Source organism: Triticum urartu, chromosome 5 (genome assembly GCF_003073215.2).
Source record: "Triticum urartu cultivar G1812 chromosome 5, Tu2.1, whole genome shotgun sequence".
NCBI classification, from domain to species: Eukaryota; Viridiplantae; Streptophyta; class Magnoliopsida; order Poales; family Poaceae; genus Triticum; species Triticum urartu.
In genome coordinates, this window is record NC_053026.1 from 545,677,141 (window position 1) to 545,692,392 (window position 15,252).

Consider the following 15,252-nt stretch of genomic DNA (forward strand, 5'->3'; position numbering starts at 1 on the left):
CTATTAATTGCAACAATGACCAAAGCTATGCTTGCCAACTCCCAACAAATTTTAATCATCATACTCTTTCTATGTGAAGTCATTACTCTCAATAAGATCAATATGAACTTTTTTGTTTCTTTTTATTCTTTTTCTCTTTTCTTTTATTCGCCCAAGATCATGGCAAAATAATCAAGCCCTTGACTCAACACTAATCTTTATTATATATAGCTCACAGACTCGATTACAAAGGGAGATCATAAAGCAAAACTCAAAACTAGATCATGCCATAAACTTTATTCTACTATATCAAGATACTACTAATAGGATCGAACTAAGAAAAACGGTAAAGATAGGAGTTGTGATTGTGATACGATACCAGGGCACCTCCCCCAAGCTTGGCAGTTGCCAAGGGGAGTGCCCATACCCATGTAATTATATCTTCTTAGTTGGTGAAGAAGGTGGAGGTGTTGTTGATGATGCAGGCTTGTCATCCATCTTCCAAGGCATAGGTTCACCATCATAGAAGGATGATCGAGTCTCCAGAATCCTCGAATCTGCAGCCAAACTCATTCTTTTGAATCTATATTCATACTCACAGTTTTGGTTTTGCAGGTCATAGATTTGGGCTTGGAGGTGCTCGATCTTCTCATATAGCTTGAAGATGGCCTCCTCGGTGTTCTTGGCATCCGACCTGTAGTTGTTAGTGAACTCCGCGAGCATCGTGTGGCTAGCGTTGATTCCATGCTCCACCATCCCTTGGCACTTGAAAACTTGCTGCTCCATTGCTTCGAGCCTCGTCTCCATGCCTCCGGTCCCCTTTGGTCCCTCTTCATCGCAGATGTGCAACAACCCATCACGCAACTCAATGGTTTGAGGGTGTCGCAACACCTCCGCGAGGTAAGGATTGATGACCTTCTCAAAGAACTTGTCCTTGGGGGCGATTGGGGCCGTCATGATAACCTAGATCTGTCAGAAAAACAGCTCGAAACAAGAACAGAGGAGGTTTGCGTGATACGGGAGTCAAAACCTTCGGGAGAATATATAATGAATTTTTACCGAGCAAAATACGTATCATGCAAGAAAACGGAGTCCGGAAGGCACACGAGGTGCTCACGAGGTAGGGGGCGCGCCCAGGGGGGTAGGGCGCGCCCACCACCCTCGTGTCCTTCCCGGACTACTACTTATTTTTCTATTTTTTAAAATATTTCAAAACGGAGAAATATTGCCTTAAAAATTGTTTTGGAGTCGGTTTACTTACCGTACCACATACCTATTCCTTTTCGGAGTCTGAAACGTTCCGGAAAGTGTCTCATATGTATTCCTCCGGGGTTACGGTTTCAATAATATTGGTTTCAACATTTATAGGATTACCTGAGATATAATGTTTGATTCTTTGACCGTTTACCACCTTCGGATTTGTGCCCTCGAAGTTGTTGATCTTTATGGCACCGGAACGATATACCTCTTCGATAACATAGGGGCCTTCCCATTTAGAGAGAAGTTTTCCTGCAAAAAATCTTAAACGAGAGTTGTATAGAAATACATAATCACCTATATTAAACTCACGCTTTTGTATCCTTTTGTCATGCCATCTTTTAACTTTTTCTTTAAACAACTTGGCATTTTCATAAGCTTGGGTTCTCCATTCATCAAGTGAGCTAATATCAAATAACCTCTTCTCACCGGCAAGTTTAAAATCATAGTTAAGCTCTTTAATAGCCCAATATGCCTTATGTTCTAGTTCGAGAGGTAAGTGACATGCTTTTCCATAGACCATTTTATACGAAGACATACCCATAGGATTTTTGTATGCAGTTCTATAAGCCCATAATGCATCATCAAGTTTCTTGGACCAATTCTTTCTAGACCTATTAACAGTCTTTTGCAAAATTAATTTGAGCTCTCTATTGCTCAACTCTACTTTACCACTAGACTGAGGGTGATAAGGAGATGCAATTCTATGATTAACATCATATTTAGCAAGCATTTTACGGAAAGCACCATGAATAAAGTGTGAACCACCATCAGTCATTAAGTATCTAGGGACTCCAAACCTCGGGAAAATAACTTCCTTAAGCATTTTAATAGAAATGTTATGATCAGCACTACTAGTTGGAATAGCTTCTACCCACTTAGTAACGTAATCAACAGCAACTAAAATATGTGTGTATCCATTAGAGGCAGGAAAAGGTCCCATATAATCAAAACCCCAAACATCAGATGGTTCAATAACAAGAGAATAATTCATAGGCATTTCTTGACGTCTACTAATATTACCAATTCTTTGACATTCATCATAAGACAAGACAAACTTACGAGCATCCTTGAAGAGAGTAGGCCAGTAAAAACCAGATTGCAATACCTTATGTGCAGTTCTATCTCCAGCGTGGTGTCCTCCATAAGCCTCGGAATGACACTTGCGTAGGATCTATTCCTGTTCATGCTCAGGTACACAACGTCTAATAACACCATCTACTCCTTCCTTATAAAGATGTGGGTCATCCCAAAAGTAATGTCTTAAATCATAGAAAAACTTTTTCTTTTGCTGGTATGTGAAGCTGGGTGGTATAAACTTAGCAACAATATAATTAGCATAATCAGCATACCATGGAGTACTACGAGAAGTACTTATAACATTTAATTGTTCATCAGGAAAGCTATCATTAATAGGTAGTGGGTCATCAAGAATATTCTCTAGCCTAGACAAGTTGTCTGCAACGGGGTTCTCAGCTCCCTTTCTATCAACAATATGCAAATCAAATTCTTGTAGCAAGAGAACCCATCTAATAAGTCTAGGTTTAGCATCTTTCTTTTCCATAAGATATTTAATAGCAGCATGATCAGTTTGAATAGTTACTTTAGAATCAACAATATAAGATCTGAACTTATCACATGCAAATACAACTGCTAAAAGCTCTTTTTCAGTAGTAGCATAATTTCTTTGAGCATTGTCTAGAGTCTTACTAGTATAATGAATAAAATTTAATTTCTTATCAACTCTTTGCCCTAGAACAGCACCTACAACATAATCACTAGCATCACACATAATTTCAAAGAGTAGGTTCCAATCAGGTGGCTGAACAACAGGTGCAGTGACTAATGCTTTCTTAAGTATTACAAATGCTTCTACACAATCATCAACAAAGACAAATGGTATATCTTTTTTGCAATAAATTAGTAAGTATCCGGGAAATTTTTGAGAAGTCCTTAATGAACCTCCTGTAAAATCCGGCGTGACCAAGGAAACTTCTTATACCTTTGATGTCCTTGGGACATGGCATCTTTTCAATAGCATCGACCTTGGCTTTATCAACTTCAATACCTCTTTCAGAAACTTTGTGCCCCAAGACAATACCTTCATTAACCATAAAGTGGCACTTTTCCCAATTCAAGACAAGATTAGTTTCTTCACATCTCTGCAAAACTCGATCAAGATTGCTCAAGCAATCATCAAAAGAGGAACCATAGACGGAAAAATCGTCCATGAAAACCTCACAAATCTTTTCACAAAAGTCAGAGAATATAGCCATCATGCATCTTTAAAAGGTAGCAGGTGCATTACATAAACCAAAAGGCATACGTCTATAAGCAAAAGTACCAAAAGGGCATGTAAAAGTAGTCTTTGATTGATCTCTAGCCGGCACAGGTATTTGAGAGAAACCAGAATAACCATCTAGAAAGCAATAGTGTGTATGTTTGCATAATCTTTCTAGCATTTGATCAATAAAAGGTAAGGGGTAATGATCTTTTTAGTAGCTTTATTTAATTTACGGAAATCAATTACCATCATATAACCTGTGATAATTCTTTGTGGAATCAGTTCATCTTTATCATGAGGAACAACAGTAATACCTCCCTTCTTAGGGACACAATGGACAGGACTTACCCACTCACTATCAGCAACGGGGTAGATTATACCTGCCTCCAGAAGTTTGAGTATTTCTTTTCTTACCACTTCTTTCATTTTAGGATTTAGACGTCGTTGAGGATCACGAACTGGTTTGGCATCTGCTTCCAAATTTATTTTATGTTGACATAGAGTGGGACTAATGCCCTTAAGATCATCAAGAGTATATCCAATAGCAGCACGATGCTTCTTCAGAGTTTTCAATAATCTTTCTTCTTCATGCTCTGAAAGGTTAACACTAATAATAATAGGATATATCTTCTTTTCATCAAGATAAGCATATTTAAGATTATCAGGCAACGGTTTAAGCTCAAACACGGGTTCACCCTTGGGTGGGGGAGGATCCCCTAAAATTTCAAAAGGCAAATTATGTTGCAGAATAGGTTCCTGTTTAAAGAATACCTCATCTATTTCCCTTCTTTCATTCATGAACATGTCATTCTCATGGTCTAGCAAATAGTGCTCTAAAGGATCACTAGGAGGTACGGCAATAGAAGCAAGACCAATAATTTCATCCTTACTAGGTAATTCTTCCTCATGATGTTGTTTACTAAATTTAGAGAAATTAAACTCATGAACCATATCATCCAAGCCAATAGTAACAACATTCTTTGTGCAGTCTATGGTAGCATTGACAGTATTTAAGAAGGGTCTACCAAATATAATGGGACAAAAACTATCTTGTGGGGAACCAAGAACAAGAAAATCAGCAGGATATTTAGTTTTCCCACACAAGACTTCAACATCTCTAACAATTCCCATCGGTGCAATAGTATCTCTATTAGCATGTTCAATAATAACATCAATATCTTCTAACTCAACAGGTGTAATGTCATGCATAATTTCTTTGTATAAGTCAATATGTATTGTACTAGCACTAGCACCCATATCACATAAGCCATGATAACAATGATCTTCTATTTTAACAGAAATAACAGGCACGCCTACCACAGGTCTATGTTTATCTTCATCACAAGGTTTAGCAATTCTAGCAGTTTCACCTTCGAACTGAATAACATGCCCATCAATATTATCAGACAAGAGATCTTTAACAATAGCAATATTAGGTTCTACTTTAACTTGCTCAGGAGGTGTATAAGTTCTAATATTGCTTTTATGAACAATAGTTGAAGTTTTAGCATGATCCTTTATTCTAACAGGGAAAGGTGGTTTCTCAATATAAGAAGTAGGAACAATAGCATCATTATAAGTGACAGTCTTTTCTTAAGCTTTAATAGGTGCAGCTACTGTTACTTCTATGGGAGGATGATATTTAAACCACTTCTCCTTAGGAAGATCAACATAAGTAGCAAAAGATTCACAGAAAGAAGCTACTATCTCAGAGTCAAGTCCATATTTAGTGCTAAACTTACGGAAAATATCGGTATCCATAAAAGATTTAACACAATCAAACTTAGGTGTCATACCTGACTCCTTACCTTCATCGAGGTCCCAATCTTCAGAGTTGCGTTTAATTCTATCCAATAAATTCCATCTGAATTCAGTAGTCTTCATCATAAAAGAGCCAGCACAAGAAGTATTGAGCATGGTGCGATTGTTATCAGAAAGCCGAGCATATAAATTTTGAATAATCATTTCTCTTGAGAGCTCGTGATTGGGGCATGAATATAACATTGATTTAAGCCTCCCCCAAGCTTGAGCGATGCTTTCTCCTTCACGAGGCCAGAAATTATATATATAATTGAGATCACGATGAACAAGATGCATAGGGTAATACTTTCGATGAAATTCCAGCTTCAATCTTTTATAGTCCCATGATCTCATATCATCACATAGCCTATACCATATCAATGCGTCTCCCTTCAAAGATAAAGGGAAGACCTTCTTCTTAGCAACATCATCGGGTATACCTGCAAGCTTAAATAATCCACAAACTTCATCCACATATATTAAGTGCTCATCAGGATGCTTTGTTCCATCTCCTGTAAAAGGGTTGGCTAGCAGTTTTTCCATCATACCCGAAGGAAATTTAAAAGGAGTTTCATTTTCAATAGGTTCAGTAGGTTGAGGAGCAACTCTTTGCTCTACTAGACGGGGTGAAGATACCCCGAACAAGCCCCTCAGAGAATTACTTTCCATAGTAACAAGTGACAGTAAATTTCAGCACACTATATAATTTTTTCCTTACCAAAGGCGCTACACTCCCCAGCAACGGCGCCAGAAAAGAGTCTTGATGACCCACAAGTATAGGGGATCTATCGTAGTCCTTTCGATAAGTAAGAGTGTCGAACCCAACGAGGAGCAGAAGGAAATGATAAGCGGTTTTCAGCAAGGTATTCTCTGCAAGTACTGAAATAAGTGGTAACAGATAGTTTTGTGATAAAATAGATTGTAACGAGCAACAAGTAACAAAAGTAAATAAAGTGCAGCAAGGTGGACCAATCCTTTTGTAGCAAAGGACAAGCTGGAACAAACTCTTATAATAGGAAAAGCGCTCCCGAGGACACATGGGAATATCGTCAAGCTAGTTTTCATCACGTTCATACGATTCGCGTTCGATACTTTGATAATTTGATATGTGGGTGGACCGGTGCTTGGGTGCTGTTCTTACTTGAACAAGCATCCCACTTATGATTAACCTCTATTGCAAGCATCAGCAACTACAACAAAGTATTAAGGTAAACCTAACCATAGCATGAAACATATGGATCCAAATCAGCCCCTTACGAAGCAACGCATAAACTAGGGTTTAAGCTTCTGTCACTCTAGCAACCCATCATCTACTTATTACTTCCCAATGCCTTCCTCTAGGCCCAAATAATGGTGAAGTGTTATGTAGTCGACGTTCACATAACACCACTAGAGGCTAGACAACATACATCTTATCAAAATATCAAACGAATACCAAATTCACATGACTACTAATAGCAAGACTTCTCCCTTGTCCTCAGGAACGAACGTAATTACTCACAAAGCATATTCATGTTCATAATTAGAGGGGTAATAATATGCATATAGGATCTGAACATATGATCTTCCACCAAATAAACCAACTAGCATCAACTACAAGGAGTAATCAACACTACTAGCAACCTACTAGCACCAATCCCGGACTTTGAGACAAGAATTGGATACAAGAGATGAACTAAGGTTTGGAGATGATATGGTGCTGGTGAAGATGTTGATGGAGATTGCCCTCTCCCGATGAGAGGAGCGTTGGTGATGACGATGGTGATGATTTCCCCCTCCCGGAGGGAAGTATCCCCGGCAGAACAGCTCTTCCGGAGCTCTAGATTGGATCCGCCAAGGTTCCGCCTCGTGGCGGTGGAGTCTCATCCCGAAAAGTTCTTTCTTATTTTTTTTCTCATCGAAAGACTTCATATATGAGAAGATGTACGTTGGAGAGCCACCAGGGGGCCCACGAGGTAGGGGGCGCGCCCTAGGCGGGGCGCCCCCCACCCTCGTGAGCAGGGTGTGGCCCCTCTGGCCTTCATCTTTGGCGGGGATTTTTCTTTATTTTTTTAATATGTTCCATGGAGTTTCAGGACTTTTGGAGTTGCGTAGAATAGGTCTCTAATATTTGCTCCTTTTCCAGCCCAGAATTCCAACTGCCGGCATTCTCCCTTCTTATGTAAACCTTGTAAAATAAGAGAGAATAGCCATAAGTATTGTGACATAAAGTGAAATAACAGTCCATAATGCGATAAATATCGATATAAAAGCATGATGTAAAATGGACGTATCAGTGGTGATCCAACACCTCGGCATGGCAAGCGGCTAACGGTTTGGAAGTGGTGGCGGCGAAGAGGGGAAATGAGGCAGGCTAGGGTTGGGTTATCGCAGTCTGGCTTAAATTGCCGGCTTCCCCCCTTCGCTGGCACGCCGGAGCGGGGCCACACGACGCTGAGCGGAGGAGGCGCCCTCGTATTAGTGCATCCTCGTGTGGGCCCTAACCGCCAATCCGCCGTGGAGGACACGTCTAGGCGTCCTATATCCACCCCAAATATAGACCGGGTATGGGTAGTGCCGGTCTGTCCGGAGGTTTGGGCCGGCTACGAGGAGCCCAGTTGGGTGTCAAAAAAACATGTGGGCATTGATCGGACGGTCAGTCCGGATGTTGGGACGGGCTTGAGGTCTGGCTATAGATGCTTGGAGGCAAGTTGGGAAAGGAAAGAGGGGAGGGGCGGGCGTCTTCGCGTCCCATTCATGCATGCCCCCGCCCCCTCCCTTCCTCTCTCTCTCTCTCTCTCTCTCTCTCTTGTCCTAACCTAAACCCAGCCTGGTCTCTTTTGTGCCAACGGGCTGCATTGCATTGTCGTTGCCCTATATCCCTTTCGCTTCTCCCAACCATCTTTTTCCCTCCTTCCCGGGAAAATATCTGGTGCACCGATGCTTGTGGTGCTACCGGTGCATCGAACTCATGTTGCACGTTTTAAATGTTCAAAAAATTCTGAAAAAAACGCACAATATTTATGTAGGTTGTCACAAAATTTTAAGTCAAAATTCAAAATATAGCTCTAAAAACAAAAATGATAAATTCAAGACTGAATAATACATAACATAAGTTGGGCTTTAGGTTTAACCCATTATCACACTGATGGCAAATTTGTCTTTTTTGTATCTCAAGAAATGTTTCAAATTTTTATATGAAATTTTACAACAACATACACTGATGTTGTGTCAATGTGCTAGTTTTTTTATATTTATTAAAATGTTGTATGGCATCCGGTGCATCGGTAGCACCACAAGTATGGGTGCACCAGATACATTCCCCCTCCTTCCCTGTCGGCATGCAGGGTGGTGGACAGGATCGCCACGCAGGTCTGGGGCTGGCTCCGGTGACCGAAAAAGGCTTTCGCCCCGCTTTATATATAAAGCAAAGATCATCAACAACCCGGTACAAACGCACGCCAACACAACACACACACCCAAGGCAGGATACAAAGATGCTGAGCGCAGCAACACCACCCCTACCACTACAAGAGCAACCGGAGAACTCGGCCGTGAACACGCCACCACCAAGAGGTGAAGCCGCATATGGCGAATCGTGTGCTCCAAGGCGACACCTCCAGGAAGGGAACGACACCAGAGCGCCGTCACCGCCCGACACGAGGGTCAGGGTTTCCCCTGGAACAACACGGCGGGCAATGAAGGTCGCGACGACGCCTTCAAGAAGGGAACGATTAACCGCCGCCGGTCCGTCTGAAGATAGAGCAGGTTTTCACCCTAGCCGACAATCACCACCATCGAACGCCACACCCCGGCAACCATGCCTCCCACACGGCCATGGTCACCAGGCAGCACCAAGCCACGGGCTCTGCCCATGAGCACCGTGCTCCCACCACCAGGGCCGCCACCCTGTCATCCAAGACCTTGACACCACCTCACCCGAGAGCAGCCGCTACTCCAACCAAAGAGACGAGTGGAAAGGCCCCGTCTTTCGCACCCCTGGGCGACCCCCAGCGTCGAGACCCAAGAGGCCGGCCGAAACTAGCCTCCATCGTCCTGTCCTGCTGCACCGGGCGCGAGACGGGCTCAGTCCTGCTGCCGGGCGCGAGACGAGGTTGGTCCTGCTGCCGGGCGCGAGACAAGCTCGGTCATGCTGCCGGGCACGAGACGAGATCAGTCCCGCAGCACCGAGTGCGAGACAGGTGATGGACCGCAGCTGGGAGAGGGCCAGCCCTTTGATGAAGGTAGCGTCCGAACGCCGAGGAGAGGAATAGAAGGCCAAAACAAGCCGCTTCCCGACGGGCCGACGACGGAGATGTCCGGTTGCCGCCGTGAAATGACCCGAACCACCGCCATGAGCCACCACCATGCCGTGGCAGCCCACATCCATGCCAGGACCCCGAGGGGCAGCCCCGAGCCGCCCTGCAGCGGCTGTGGTGCGCCACCGAGGTCGCAGCCCACCCCCGCGCCGCCCGTCTGCGCCAAATTCCAAACCAGGAGCCGCCGCCGCCATGAGCACTCCAGCCACCGTGCAGCCTGCGCCCCAGCCCCGCCACCACCTCCCGCACCGCGCCGGAGCAGACCGGAGTCAGGTTCGGCCAGACCTGACAAAGGACACCCCACCGCGACCAACGGAAGAGAGCCCACCTCCCGCGTTGCCTGGATCTCGCGAACACAGCGCGCTCCACCGCCCCCGTGCAACCCTCCGCACCACCAGGAGACGCCCAGCACCGCCTCCAGTCACTGCCACAGCGCCGCCGGCGCCGTCCCGCACCACGACGTGCCCCGTCCCGATTGAATCTGCCCGCGGCAACCCCACCACACGAGGGGGAGAAATCGCCCCGCCGCCGCCTAGGCTGATCGGGCTTTACCCGCCAGCGCGAGCAGGCGGCGACGAGGAGGGAGGAGGAGAAATAGGGCTGCTAGTGGGGGGCGGCTAGGGTTCCTCCCCTGCCGCCCGCAGGAGCGACAGAGGGAGGAGTGGGGCTGACAACAACGTTTCGGGCTTGCTGCTGTTGTCCTTGTCGTACTTTGGATAAGGTGGTTTTGTGGTCCTGGCTCCGATGATCTCCCTATCGGCCTGCAAACCTCAACTTCTTTTGTTGCTGAAGTACTCCCCAATGCCTTGTGGCCCCGAGACCATGACCAAGGGTGGTACTTAGCAAGGGTGGCCATGTGAAATACCTTTTTCCCTTTGTTTTATCATCTTCCCTAGCCTCCCTTGGGTAACTACCCGGAGTGGTTTACTTTTTGTTCATTTGGATCTCTCCTTTCAACCAGCAGGTACTGAGGTAGAACTACCAATCCACCTTTTTTTACACGGGACATAAGAGCAACTTCAATGGGGCGACCCATTTTGTCCGCGGCCGTCCGTTTGGGTCGGCGCGGACAAAAAAGCGGCCTAACATGCCGACCCAAATGGACGTGCGTCCGCTTTCGTCCTCCTGCCGACCCATCCCAGCCCATTTTTGAGCCTGATTTGCGTCGGCACGGACACAAGACGGACGCGCGCGCTCGCCCTCTTTTCTCACCGGGCCCGCTGGTCGGTGGCACATTGGATTCACACCCTCGCCCGCCTGCTACATCGCCGACGCCGCCGGCCATTTTTTCAGATAAAAATGGATACATCGATAGTTCTAGTGTACACAGATAAAAGAAAAGACCACTACTCGTCGTTTTCTGACTCCGACTCGGTAATGTCCTCCTCTGACGTCTGAATGTAGGCGTCAGCATGCTGCTCGTCTTGAAAGTCCCAACCCGACGTTTCTCGTAGCTTCAGTTTCAATTGAGATGCCTGCTTCCGCGAACGCTTGTCCTCCCGATAGGCGGCTCGCTCCCTCCTCCTCGCGTCCCTCTCCAACCTCCTTTGCTTTTAGAACTGGCGCTCGTCGATGATGTCCTGCGGGAAGCCTCCGCGCCACACCACCAAGGCTTCCACGTCCTTCTCCGCGATGGCGAGGCAACGCTGCCGCCTCCGGTGGACACGACGATCCTCGTCGGTGAAAAGCCGCAGGAGAGGCGCCAGATCCTGCGTTCGCTGGCTCGACACGTTGGGAAAATTCATATCCCGACGAGGCCTCAGGAGGCACCACGCTGCCGCATCGTGCGCGCGGGCCGCCTCCTCTGCGGTGTCGAAGGTGCCGAGGATGAGACGTTTCTCGCGAAACCAGATCTCGGAGGAGAAGGCGCCGGAGCGGCGCTCGCGGACTCCGCGAAAATCCGAAGCGCCCAGGCGGCGGATCGACATGGTGGCGCAGAGGCGGCGAGAGTGGGCGGCGGACAGAGTGTGGAGGGAGTGCCTTCTTTATAACGAGCGTCAGCCGCGGTGCGCGCGCGAACCTTTCCCGCGCGCTGGAGCGCCAAAACCAGCGCGCTAGGCCGCTTTCCCCCGCGCGCGTGAACCTTTCCCGCGCGCTGGAGCGCCAAAACCAGGGCGGCGACATGATCTAAAACGCGCGCGGTCATGAAATGGGTCGGCTCGTTGGGCACACTGCCGACCCAAAACTAAAAGAGGGCGGACGGCGGGCGGGCGGCCGACCCAAACGGGCAACCCATTGGAGTTGCTCTAACAGAGCATGTTATGTTACAAACTACTACCTTTGTTCCATAATATAAAAACGTTTTTGACTCTAGTGTAATGCCAAAAATGTTTTTATATTATGAGATGGAGGGAGTATTATATTGTACATCCCCATTGTAGTTTTCTGGCATGGATCTCTACTATCTTACTGCCATTTTGTAGTCACCACAAAAGAGAAGTTTTTTTGCGGGGGACCACAAAGAAAAGTTTGTAACATAAAATCGTAGTTACAGACTTCCATCTATGATTTGGATCTCAGCTATCTACTGTTGTTGCAAACTGAAGGCATCAAGTGAAACAACATCGGTCCAGTTACTCAGAATCTTTGACAGTTTACTGCGCAGTGGGAAAGCAGAAATGGTCTTTGCGACTAATCAACGGATTATTGTAAACTTCTTTAATGGGCACACAAAACGCACCGAAAACACTATAATGTGGATTCAGCCAAGACATCATTTCGTATTCAACGATTTCTTCCAGCAACCCTGCAAGAACCACTCCCACCAAGTTGGCAGACAAGCCTGACCAAAACGGCATGCCCTGGACAGACATGACGATGGCACTTGCCCATGCTCCGGTGCCTGGGAACGGAACGGCTACAAACAGCATCAGCCCGAGCCACTGGGACTCCTAGACGGGTGCAACCTTCTGTCATGTCCGCTCCAAGAAAGTTTTGAGTTTCTTCAGGTAGAGGATGATGAATGGCACAGGTAGAGCCCCTCCCCCCAGCCCCCGCGTCGCTCCGCTCGGGGCGACTCGGGCGGCAACGAAACCCTAGTGCGCGCCGCCGCCCCCTGCTAGCTCCTCCCTCGTCGCCACCAGAGTAGGTCTTCGGGCAAGCCAGTGCGGCCGACGAGGGCGGTAGCGGCGAGGATCTGCTGCTCCGCCTCCATGTGGAGAGACACGGACGCCGAGGCGGCGGCCTCGAAAGGAGAGGCGCCGGCTGGCTCTCCGGCGAGCAATGGTCACGGGTGCTGCTCCGCCCCCTCGGCCGCGTGGGCGGCGTGGTGGCGGTGGTCGTTTGGTGGCTGGTCTTCGCGTGCGGTCTTCCCCCCGGCGGACGGCGCCAGATCTGCAGGTCTTTCCCTCCCCCTCTCATAGCTCCTTCCACCCCGGCGTTGTTGGTCCTTGGCGGTCCCTAGTCGCCGGATCTGGTGCGTTTGGGGTGCGGGAGTGGCGGCAGTCCGGGAGAAATCTGGTATGGCCCGGCCACAATGGTGACGACATCAGCTGTTGTTGTGCCCCTCCCTGGAGGCTCCGTCGAGGTTCTGTTCCCCTCTCCCTCCTCTCGCCCCGGGTGAAAACCTCATCCTTTTGGATGGGGCGGCAGCGGCGCTCTCCGCCGTCACCTTCCTGGAGGTGCCGCTCTGGTGGTTCGAGAGATGCGAGGGCGTTCTGATTTGGGGATTGGGGGATCAACGGTCGCATGGTCCGATTTTATCGTTCTGCGCTTCCTTCCTCAGCACCTTCGATCTTGATAGCTTCATCCCTTCGTGTGTGGCTCTATGTGTGTGGGCGAGGATCTTCCAAGGCGAACTCGACTCAGCTGGGGGCTGGGCTGAGTACCTCTCAAGGTTGTTCGTGGCTGCCATCTTATCTGGCTCTAGGGTGAGCTTCCCCATCTTCCGACGGTGCGGCGTCCTTCAAGCCAGGACGAGGGGCAGGGGTCCTCTTCGGAGATGGTTTTGGGTAGGTTGTTGCAGCTCACCACTCCTGGTGCAGATGAGGGCATGCTCCCTGCCTATGATGGGTCTCATCTTGTGAGTGGAGCCCTCCACCTATGGTGCTCATTCTGCGGCTGGGGACATCATCGACATCAAGCGAAGCTTTGTTGTACATTATGTTGTAGTGTTTGGTGTTGTTGAGGTTTGCAAGTTGTCTAGTAGCACCATGTATCTGCCGTCTTTTTCTTTTTCCTCTTGTAAGGTGTTGTCCGATGTAACTCCTGGCCGGTTGATGGTTTTGTTAATTCAAAGCCGGGCTCTCTCTCGAGCCTTTGTTCTAAAAAAATGAATGGCACAGGTACCATGTTCCAGGAGAAACAGAGATGTAAAGTTATTCATAGCATTAAACATTTTCTCAAGATAGATGACAAGTTGCTGACACTAGAGTGATAACTTGCAATTTACATTTTAGTCGGGCCATTGTAAATATACAGTAAAACATCATCACGGCCCTGTATATCAATCAACTGGATAAAAAACTACTATTATCAATGTTGAATAGCACTAGGCTTCCACATCATCTGGATTTTACGCACGCGGATGCTACATAGATCTATTCAGAGTGGATTCTTTCCTCTTCTTCTAAAATGGGAGTGCAGATTTTCTCCAAATGTTGATATATTGGAATTCTGCAGGAGGTTGTCAAATAGAAGCGACCCCGACCTTTGTAGTAGTGAAAGTCGAACAGCAGTTGAGTCACGTGGTTGGGGCTAAGAAGAAGAGCTTGAGAGGAAGATCGACACGTTCACCCTCCTAAACCAAACAGAATACATGTACTACAATACTAGTACCATGTCCTAGTTTCTCTCAGTGGAAGGGGGTTGTTAGACCAAGTAGTACTGACGAACTAAATTCAGGAATTTCAGGCTAAACTTGCATTGTCATGGCAGTTTCAGAGGAAGGATTCCAGAGTACAAGCTCGTTACAAGAGGAACTAGCCAACCAGGAACACTGATGGGCGACGGCGGAAGGGGGAAACCCTAAAAATGTCTGAATAGCTTGCCCAGTCTCAAGAGAGGTGGTTTTATTACAAATGAGAGAAAAACGAAGGGAAAGCAAATGAAGTACTACTGTAGACTTTGCCGGAAACTTGAACAACGACAAGAGCGCTAGCACGAGCCGTCCGATGCTCGATCAACGATTGCTTCTTCGTCTTAACTCCCAAAGCGGTACGAAGGAAGGTGACACATCCGATGGCAGATGAACGGTGATGAAGTCTTCCCGCGCTCTTCTCATTCAAACTTAACTGAATTTAAACTACAATAGCACCGTCTTCAGATAGAACGTTGTTGGGTCCTGATAACTCCCCCTGATCAAGATCAAACCTGTCCTCAGGGTTTGAATTGAGGGAAAACTTTCTAAATGAATGTTGCGTCTTCTCGTGTAGCTTTCACTGGTGGTAAGTTACTCCATTTGATCAACCAACGGACTACAGGGATCTCGATGTCCCCTTACTTCCTTGGTAGGAGTCGGATGACTACGGCTATGACCTGGGCACCAGTTTATATAGCAATGGTGGAAAGCGGCGCCGGCGGTGCTCTCTTGGTTGGCGCACCGCTCCAATACGAGCGCCGAGATGCACTTACACATGCAACTCATATATAGTGCATTAGATACTTGTAAGTTATGAGATTTTGAACCTCTATGTT